This window comes from Dendropsophus ebraccatus, unplaced genomic scaffold (genome assembly GCF_027789765.1).
Source record: "Dendropsophus ebraccatus isolate aDenEbr1 unplaced genomic scaffold, aDenEbr1.pat pat_scaffold_483_ctg1, whole genome shotgun sequence".
Lineage (NCBI taxonomy): Eukaryota > Metazoa > Chordata > Amphibia > Anura > Hylidae > Dendropsophus > Dendropsophus ebraccatus.
This window is the reverse complement of record NW_027210086.1, coordinates 81051-92077: the sequence shown is the minus strand read 5'-3', so window position 1 is coordinate 92077 and position 11027 is coordinate 81051. Positions and strand designations below refer to the sequence as shown.

General features: G+C 43.7%; 1 protein-coding gene across 1 annotated transcript in view; it reads right to left on the bottom strand.

Moving 5' to 3' along the window:
* Positions 1-9263: 9263 nt before the first annotated feature.
* The window catches only part of LOC138776789 (phosphatidylcholine transfer protein-like), a 36026-nt gene continuing 34262 nt past the window's right edge, over positions 9264-11027 (bottom strand). The window contains exon 7 of the mRNA XM_069956194.1: positions 9264-10074. The gene's annotated coding sequence lies outside the window, so the exon portion shown is untranslated. The remainder of the gene's footprint in view (positions 10075-11027) is intronic.

The following is an 11027-nucleotide window of genomic DNA, read 5'->3' as shown; positions in this document are numbered from 1 at the left end:
CATGTTTTTGGTCATGGTAAAGCTTACTAAGGTCGTCAGTCAGATTGACCCCTAGATACTTGAGAGAGCTTGAGGCCCATTTGAGGCTAAAGGCAGATTGAAGGCTCAATACTATAGTTTCTAATAAGGTTATGTTTAACCCCTTAGTGACAGCCATGCTGCCTTTTCACGGCGGCCACTAATGGGCTTTATTCCGAAGCGTACGCCTTTTAACGGCAGGAGCATCAGAATAAATTACCGCCCGGCGGCGGCTGCAGGACGGGTGATCAGCGGTCAGTGTGACCGCTGACACCCTCCTGTAACTGCCTGGGCAGTTTAACCCGTTAAATGCTGCTGTCAAACCATGACAGTGGCATCTAACGGGTCCCGGTGGATCCCTGACAGCGCCGTGGGTCACTTATGTGATTGCGATGTCCCGCGGCGCCGTCCGGGGTAACGATGTCTCCATGGAGATCCCGGGGTCCTAATGAAGGTCCTCGGGGTCACCATGGAGATGCCTCATGCTGACAGGGGTGGCTGTGGCTATTGCCTGTCAGCATGAGGCATGATACAATACATTGCAGTACATCAGGTACTGCAATGTATTGTATCAGTGATCAAAGTATTTTACACTAGTATACAGTAATGTACACTAGTGTAAAAGTAAAAAAAAGTGAAAAAAGTGTGCACCAAACACAACACAGCCCCCCCAATAATAAAGATGCATTACATTCCCTATACCCAATAAAACGTGACATAAAAGTGATCAAAAACACAAATCCTATACATATTTGGTATCGCCACATCCGTAACAACCCAATCTATAAAACTATATCAATAATTATATCGCACGACACACACTGTAAAAAAATAAATAAAAAAAAACAGTACCAGAATAGCTGTATTTTATCAATCCACTTTAGAAAATACGTCATAAAAGAGATCAAAAAGTCATATACATATAAAACTTGGTATCAATAGAAACTACAGATCTTCCCGCAAAAAATAAGCCCAAAACCAGCTCTGTCGCACAAAAGATGAGAACGCTATGGATCTTGCAATGCAGCGACAGTTTTTGTGGGTTTTTGCTAGGAAGATAGTTTCTATTGCGCCAAAGTGATAATAGTTAAAAAAACCTACACAAATGTGGTATCGCCGTAACCGTAGTGACCCAGAGAATACATGTATTATGTTATTAGTGACCGCCGATACAGATTTTTACGGCGATCACTAATGGGCTCTATTCTGCTGCCATCAGCTCTTTATGGCGATGGTGCAGAATAGTGCAGCGGCGCCGGTAATGCCCGCAGCCCCCTCCTCTCAGCTATCTCCGGTAGCTGAGGGGTTGGGGCAGAGTGTGGGGTCAGTCCCGGCAAGTCCCCTCACCGGCGATCGCCGTTATTACCAGAATAACGGCGGCCACCGGTAAGACATTGCCAGCGCAGCTGAACGCTTTCATCTCTTCTCACCGTGAATCCACAGTGAGAGGAGATGAGAACATGTCCCCCCCTGTCCCCAGAATTAACCCCAGTGACCTGGTCACTGACCCTCCCCTCCCAGGGCGGCCATCTGATCCAAGATGGCCGCCGCCATCTCTGTGAACAGACTCTGTTCACAGTGATGGATTCCTAAAAATGATCAAAGCTTCATTCTCTCCACCACCGGAGGTGGCGGAGAGCATGGGGCAAGATCGGTGACCACCCGGTGTGGTCCCAGTACAAGTGATCAGCGGTATATACTATATACCACTGATCGCTTGTTCCAAATGGTACCGGCACTTTTTTACGCCTGTCACCAAAGTCAAGTGCCCTGGATTACCCGTAACCACCCCGGATTACTTGTAACCACCCCAGATTACCTGTAACCACCCAGATTACCTGTAACCACCCCAGATTGCCTGTCACCACCCCAGATTGCCTGTAACCACCCCAGATTGCCTGTAATCTCCCCAGATTGTCCGTATGCCCGTATCCACCCCAGATTGCCCGTATCCACCCCAGATAGCCCATAACCACCCCAGATTGCCCATCACCACCCAAGATTGCCTGTCACTACCCCAGATTGCCTGTCACTACCCCAGATTGCCCGTAATCTCCCCAGATTGCCCGTATCCCCCCCAGATAGCCCATAACCATTCCAGACAGCCCGTAACCACCACAGATTGCCCGTAACCACCCCAGATTGCCACAGACTGCCTGTAACTACCCCAAATTGCCTGTAACCACCCGATTGCTCGCAACCACCCCAGATTTCTCGCAACCAGCCCAGATTGCCCGTCACCACCCCAGATTTCCCGTCACCACCCCAGATTGCCCGTTGCAACCCCAGATAGTCAGTAAACACCACCAGATTGCCCGTCAACACCCCAGATAGCCAGTGAACACCCCCAGATTGCCCATCACCACCCCAGATAGCCAGTAACCACCCCTAGATAGCTAGTAAACACCCCAAGATTGCCCATAACCACCCCATATAGCCAGTAAACAATTCAATTTTTTTCATTTTTACGGTCTAGTTTTGAATACTTTCCTCCAATACCTGTGGGGTCAAAATGCTCACCACACCCCAAGATGAATTCCTTGAGGGGTGTACTTTCCAAAATGGGGTGACTTTTTGGGAGGGTTCTATCCTGTAGACATTACAGGGGCACTGCAAACGCACCTGGCTCTCAGAAACTTCTTCAGAAAAATCATGCACTTAAAATGCTAATTGGCGCTCCCTTCTTTCTGAGGCCCACTGTGTGCCCACAGAGTGGTTTATGCCCACATATGGGGTACCGTTCTACTCAGGAGTACCTGCGTTACATATATTGCGGTGAGTTTTCTCCCCTGTTCCTCGTGAAATTGAGGAATTTCAAACTAAACAAACATGTTATTGGAAAAATTCTATTTTTTCATTTTTACTGTCTTCTTTTGAATACTTTCCTCTAATACCTGTGGGGTCAAAATGGTCACCACACCCCAAGATGTATTCTTTGAGGGGTGCACTTTCCTAAATGGGGTGATTTTTGGAGGGGGCTTATTCTGCTGACACTACAGGGGCACTGCAAACGCACCTGGTGCTCAGAAACTTCTTCAGCAAAATCTGAACTGGAAATGCTAATTGGCGCTCCTTCCCTTCTGAGCCCCGCTGTGTGCCCACACAGTGGTTTATGCCCACATATGGGGTACCGTTCTAGTCAGGAGAACCTGCGTTACATATATTGGGGGTGAGTTTTCTCCCCTGCCCTCGTGAAATTGAGAAATTTCAAACTAAACAAACATATTATTGTAAAAATTCAATTTTTCATTTTTACTGTCTTCTTCTGAATACTTTCCTCTAATACCTGTGGGGTCAAAATGGTCACCACACCCCAAGATGTATTCTTTGAGGGGTGTACTTTCCAAAATGGGGTGACTTTTGGGGAGGTTCTATTCTGCTGACACTACAAGGGCTCTGCAAACGCACCTGGCGCTCAGAAACTTCTTCAGCAAAATCTGAACTGGAAATGCTAATTGTCGCTCCTTCCCTTCTGAGCCCCGCTGTGTGCCCATACAGTGGTTCACACCCACATATGGGGTACCATTGTACTCAGGAGAACCTGCGTTACAAAATTTGGGGTGCATTTTCTCTCATGTTTATTATGAAAATGAGATACTTTAATCTTAACAAATATATTATTGGAAAATGTCTATTTTCCATTTTTTTCCGGCCTAATTGTGAATACTTTCCTCCAGCCCCTGTAGGGGGCGTTAAAATGCTCATTATACCGCTAGATTAATTCTTTAAGGTGTCTAGTTTCCAAAATGGGGTCACTTATGGGGGTTTCCAGTATACAAGCCTCCTAAATCAACTTAAAAAAAGAACTGGTCCCTAAAAAAATCAGTTTTGGAAATTTCATGAAAATTTGATAATTTGCTGATACATTTCTAAGCCCCGTAACACCCTAAAAAAGTGAAATATGTTTACAAAATGAAGCCAGAATAAAGAGGACATATTGATAATGTGACTTACTAACTAATTTTTGTCATTTTTGCCTTTTTTTTTTTTTAGAAGCAAAGAATTTCAAAGTTCGTAAAGTGCAGAATTTTCAAAATTTTCATTATATTTTGATGTTTTTCACAAAAAACACACAAGACAGTGACCAAATTTTGCCACTAACATAAAGTACCATATGTTACGAAAAAACAATCTCAGAATCGCTAGCATACGTTAAAGCATCACTGAGCTATAAGCGCATAAAGTGAGACAGGTCAGATTTTGAAAAATGAGCCTGGTCATTAAGGCCCAAACACGTTTGGTCCCTAAGGGGTTAAAGCCTCCAATATCATTTAAAGTTATAAATGTTAAAGTTCAATGTCATTTTCAAACATATTTTTATTAGTTTTCATAAGTTTACAGAATATACAGGAGTTTGTTGAAGGAAATCTCACATCTCGATCCTTCCAGGTATACAGAGATAATAACAGACTTTGTAACAATCTTTGTAACAAAGTTCAATGTCATTTTAAATCTGGCGTATTCATCAAATTCTTTCATCAGGTTTAGAAGAAATATCTCAGGAGGAGTTATGTAGGCTGCAATCTTATGATGAGCTCTATTGACCTGCAATCCGGTAACATCAGGGTTGGGACGGACCTGGCAATGAAAGGGCTCTAACGTTAAGATGAAGATAGGTGGGAACAAGGAACAGCCCTGCCGCGTTCTGTTAGCAATAGGAAAATCAGTAGCTATGATGCCGTTCACCCAGACTATAGCCAAGGGGGGAAAGTAAAGTGAGAGGACACATGATAGGAAATGTGAACCCAGACCCCAGGAGTGTGTCTAGGCGAGATGCCAAAATCTTACAAAACAACTTCAGGTCAACATTAAGAAGTGAAATTGGTCTGAAGTATATTGTCTTTTCCTGGTTTAGGCAGTAATATGTGCCCTTAAAAGCGGAGAGGAAATGCTGGGACAATAGGTTAACATGCCTTAACATGGATGTTTTGCCTTAACATGAATGTCAGAGTCCTTCTGTATGATGATATGGAAGGGGTGACCCATGTGGAAGCATAATGCAGCGGGCTGGGACCCTGTGCAGGCAGTATTGTCTCAGTCGTCACTAAAGGGTGATTGAGGACGCACGTTGTTACCTGGAGCAGTCTCACAATGTAAGTGTCGGGTCCACAGCAGCTTTATATGCTCCAGCGCCTCCCCAAGCTGCGTGGGCGCCATCTTAGGAGAAGGGGTCTCTGCAGCAGTGGGAATCTGCGACCGAGGGAAGCTCTGCAAGCTCAGCTGGGGGGAAGATGAGCGGGTCAGTGGTTGTAAGGTCTTCTGGGCAAGCAGTCTGCGGTGTCCGGCCATTCCAGGTGGTGGTCAGAAGGACAGGATAAAAGGTAAAGATGTGTGCGGAGCTCTTCAATATGATTTCTTAAAGTGACATTGTCCTCACAATTTTTTATCTTCTTATATTTCTGATTCTTTCATTTCATAACACACCAATCTAGAGCTACACCATCTTTACAAATGTTGTTCCACCAGGGGGTGCGATAACAGGTAGAACCCACTTATATCATCACTGGAATTTCCGATTGATTTTAGCAGTGTTATAATAATATCTATGAAATCTCTTTCCTGGCACATAATAGCAAATGTGTGTTCCAAATTTTTTTGTCAAAGCCCTGGAAAAATTATGCAATTTTTATGATATTCAGAACTATGTAATATGCCTGTGGCAGTTAACCCTTAGACGACCCTGGACGTAGGGTTACGTCATGGAAGTCTGTCCCCAGACGACCCATGACGTAACCTTACGTCCTGGGTGTTTCTCCCGCTATGAAGCGTGCTCCGGAGCGGAGCGCGCTTCATAGCAGGTGGGGGCCGGCTGCAATCAGCAGCCGGGACCTCACCGGCAATGACACGCTGCAGCGATCGCGCTGCCGCGTGTCATTAACCCCTTAAACGCCGCGATCACGGCGCGACCGCGGCGTTTAAGTGTAAGTGACAGGGGGAGTCCCCTGTCACTTACCGATCGGGACCCCCGCAGTGTGACTGCGGGGGTCCCGATCGTTGAAACGGACCGCCGGAGGTCTCTCACCTGCCTCCGTGCGGTCCGATCGGCGATCTGCTACACTGAGCCTGCACAGGCAGGCTCAATGAGCAGATCGCCGATAACACTGATCAATGCTATGCCTATGGCATAGCATTCATCAGTGTAGAAATCTAAGTATTGTATGTAGAAGTCCCCCAAAGGGACTTCAAAAGTGTAAAAAAAAAAAGTTCAAAACACTAACACACTACCCCAAAACCCCTCCCCCAATAAAAGTCTAAATCACCCCCCTTTCCCATTATATAAATAAAACATATAAAAATGAATAAATAGATAAACATATAATATACCGTAGCGTGCGGAATTGTCCGATCTATTAAAATATAACAAGCGTCATTGTGACCGGTAAACGGCGTACACGAAAAGAGGGGAAAAAGTGCGCAGATTACCGATTTTATGTTACATTATATATTTAAAAAAATCAATAAAAAGTGATCAAAACGTCCGATCTTCACAAATATGGTATTAATAAAAACTAGAGATCATGGCGGAAAAAATGACACCACATACAGCCCCGTAGGTGAAAAAATAAAACCGTTATAAGCGTCACAATAAGCCCATTTTATTAATATTTAATTGACAAAAAAAAGGATTTCATAAAAAAATATATATATAACATTAGAGAATCTGTGTAACCTGCATATGGTTGTGTTCGGACTGACCTATAGAATAATAGTGTCATGTCGCTGTTACCATATACTGCATTACGTAGACACAGGAACCCCCCAAACGTTACCATATTGCATTCTTTTTTACGATTTCACCTATTTATATCTTCATAAATAATATATTTGGGATTCCGTCATACATGTTATGGTAAAATGAATGACGCCATTACAAAGTACAACTATTCCTGTAAAAAACAAGCACTTACATGGCTTGTAGATAGAAAACTGAGAGTGCTAGAGCTCTTAGAAGGGGAGGAGGGAAAAACGGAAACACTAAGATCAAAATTTGCGCGGTCCACTGGGTCATTTTGGGCCTGGTCCTCAAAGGGTTAATGTCTAAATCTCAGAAGAACCTGGTGATCTCAGATTTGGAAGATACAAGCGTAGGCTGTTTCCACATATCTGAAAAGAACATTTGCATAATGAAAAGGACATCAAGTAATAAGATCAGATAACATACAGTACATTACCAGATGCATCTAAATAATTATTCATTTTGCCATTTGGATATTAGCTGTGGAATAAGAAACAATCCTGTTACAGTAATTTGTCTCCATTATTACATTTCTTAAAGTACCATTTTAGATTATAATGGCTTGTCCAGATCAATGTTTAGTATTCCTAGAGTGTGTTAAGGGGGGAAAGCGATTAGACCATATAAAGGAAAGTTTTACTTGTCAGCAGAGATCTGTAACAGATCACCTATATCAGCTAATGATCACTACAGCCACAGGAAGGACTACATAGGTTGCTTCTTGCTGTTTTCTCTAGTTGGTTAGGGAGGCTGGAGGAATACTCAAACCTGGAGAAGTTGGTTCTGTTTTGGAAGCTGTAGGGGAACCCCTAGCCCAAGCATGCTGGTGGAGAGTTGTAGTTTTGTGGAATGGCCTGTAAAGTTAGGCCTTTAGAGTGGCCCAGATTGTGCAGCTTGGGTTGTATGCCTAGTCGGGACACTGGGGGATTAGGCTCTGCATGGCAAGTCCTTCTCAAAGGAGGATATATGTAGTATATAGTTAAGGTAGAGGTGGGCTCCTGTATAACTGTAGTGTATAGCTAGGGATGGTCCTGTACACCTGTAGTTTAGTGTGTGTGGGGTATAACTGTAGAGTAAAGTTGGGGGTCCTGTATACCTGTAGTGTATAGTTGAAAGGGGGGGGGGGTCCTGTATAAATGTAGTGTATAGTTTGGGAGGTCCTGTGTACCTGTAGTGTATAGTTGGGGGGGGATGTCCTGTATACCTGTAGTGTATAGTTTAGGGAGTCCTGTATACCTGTAGTGTATAGTTGGGGGTCCTGTATCCCTGTAAAGTATAGTTAGCAGGGGTCCTGTATTCCTGTAGTGTATTGTGTGTGTGTGTGTAATGACACTGACATAATCTTTGTAAGGTAAAATCTGATCTACAGAACAATCTACTATTTATTTCTATGGGTCTGTTTTTCCACACCCCTCTTCTTGTGAGTTACCACCAGGCCTGGCTATCATGTTTGTCTCTATAGCTCTGAATGAGGCTAATTCCCGCACCTGTGCATTACTGGGGAAACACGCAGCCGCAATGATGTCACCTGTGTGTGCAGTGTGGAGATTCTCCCATTCACCCTCGGTACATCTGGCAAGGACGGGACATTTTCTCTAATTCTCCCAGACACCCAATGTATTTGCATGCCAAATTTGGGGTCAAACAGACAGACATTCATATTTAATACATAGATAACTTTTACTTCGCATACTCGGATTGAGGTCTTCAAATAAAATTATTTTACAACCCCACCCCCCCTTCCTCCACACACACACAGCTTTCCGCGAGCCCGGAACGGCAGTGAGTTAAAAGGCAGCAGGCTGATAAGCAGACTGCAGAGATAATGAAATGGTTTGCTTCATTATTACTGTAAATTCATCTCTAATTGTCACAAAATAGATAATGTACATTGATGGGCAATATAAGTCTTCAGTCCCTTTCATTTTTTCACATTTTCTTCTGTTAAAGGACAAGTGCCATGAAAAACTTTTTCCCAGTAATTGAAGCACATTACAAAGTTATAAAACTCTGTAATGTGCTCTAATCATCTATCTGCCTCCCTTCCCTGTCTTTTCCCCCTCCACCCCCTACCAGGAAGTGTAAGAAACTCACACAGACCTAATTACTGTCATCACTGTCACCAAGCTCTTCTCTCAGCTCCTTCTCCTGTTACAGCAGCCTCCCCCCTCCCCTGCCTTGTCAGGTGACTCAGCTTGCTCAGCTCCCATTGGCTGAACAACTGCAAGCCATCACTTGGGGAGGGGGGGGGCTGCTGTAACAGGAGCTAGACCAGCCCTCCTGCTGATGACTCTTCCTCACGAGAAGGAGCTGCCTGGTGACGGTGATGGCAGTTATTAGGTCTGTGTGAGTTAGGACACTTCCTGGTGGGGGGTGGAGGGGGGAAAAGACAGGGAAGGGAGGCAGATAGGTGATTGAAGCATATTACAGTGTTATATAACGTTGTAATGTGCTTCAATTACTGGGAAAAAGTTTTTCATGGCACTTGTCCTTTAACTCCCCCCTATCATTCTACACTCAATACCCTATAATGACAAAGTAAAATCAGAATGTTAAAAATCTTTACTAATTGAAAAGGAAAGGATATACGTATCTAGACCCTTTGGCAGAGGTAACAGCTTCCAGTCTTCCTGGGTATGAGGCCACAACATTTACAAACTTGAGTTTAGTGATTTTTTTCTTTTTACTATTCTCTGCAGATTCTCTCAAGCTCTGCCAGGTTGAATGGGAACCATAAGTAGTCAGCCATTTTTAGGTCTCTCCATAGATGGACCATTGAGTTCAATTCAGGGCTCTGGCTGGGCCACTCAAGAACATTTACAGAGTTGTCCCTAAGCAACTCCTGTGTTGTCTTGGCTATGTACTTAGGATCATTGTCTTGTTGGAAGGTGAACCTGCATCCCAGTCTAAACTCAAGAGCACTTTGGATTATATTTTCATATAGAATATTGGGAGAGACGTCTTTCTGTCCACTTTGCCATAAAGCCCAGATTGTTGGAGTGCTGCAGTGATAGCTGACCTTCTAGAATTTTCTTCCATCTGCACAAAGGATATTTACTGCTCGGCCAGAGTGGCCATTGGTTTCTTAGTCACTCTCTTACCAGGGCCCTTCTCTCCAGATTACTTAGCTAGCTCTAGGAAGAGTCTTGGTTGTTCCAAACTTTTTCTGCTTAAGGATTATGGAGGCCACTGTGCACATGGGAACTTTCAGTGCAGAAAATCCTGTCTCTGAGCTCTACAATCAGTTCTTTCTCCCTCATGGTTGGTTTTTGGCAGCGGTCCTCCAGTCCTTGGGTTAAAAGTCCACCTCTCATCAACTACTGTAGAAAATAGAGGAAACACAGATATCTTGTGTAATACTGATAAAAACCTGTAATGGGTATACTTTATTCTACTCACAAAGTATAAGCTTTCACCACAGTGCTTCTTGATAAATCCAGTGTGAGTGCACTGGTGGGGGTCTTCTTGGCGTATAAAAAAACCTGTCTTAGTCTGTCGTATAGTTAAAAAGACTAATAATAACAATGGGGAGTTTATCTGTTATTTCAGTTTATTTTTTCACAATGTCCAGATGAATTCCATTTACAGTACAAATGCACATAATAATCATGAATAACAATTTTGTCAAATTCAATTAAAGAGGTTGTCCACCTTAAACTAACTTAAGGACAAGTTAGAGACTGTGGTGGGTCGTACCCCCGGTGATCTACAGCGATCTCCCAGATCCCCTGCTTCTTTGTTCTGAATAGAGCCGTGGGTACGTCACGTGACTCGCGGCTCTTTTCATTCTAATAGAGCCCCCGGAGAGCACAGAGTACTGTACTCTGCTCTCTCCATAGAGAATGAATGGATCCACCAGGGAGAGCACGTGTCGTACCCACAGCTATATTCAAAACAAAGGAGCAGGGGACTGAACTGGAGATCGCTGGGGGGTACGAAGGTCAGACTTAATGGATAGGGGACAAGTTAGTTTAGGGTGTACAACCTCTTTAAAGGGAACCTGTCACCAATACCATGCTATCTAATCTATCAACATCATGTCATAGAGCAGAAAAAGCTGAGAAGATTGATATTATATATACATACACACTCAATGGACTGGACTCCTCAGCATGGAAACATCACAGATTCCAATCAATGAATTACAAGTTATACTGAATCTTTTACCATAAAGATTTATATCAATCTGCTCAGCTCCTTCTGCTCCATAACATGATGCCAGTAATTTAGGTGGCATTTTCATGGTGACGGGTTCCCTTTAATAATTTTAAAA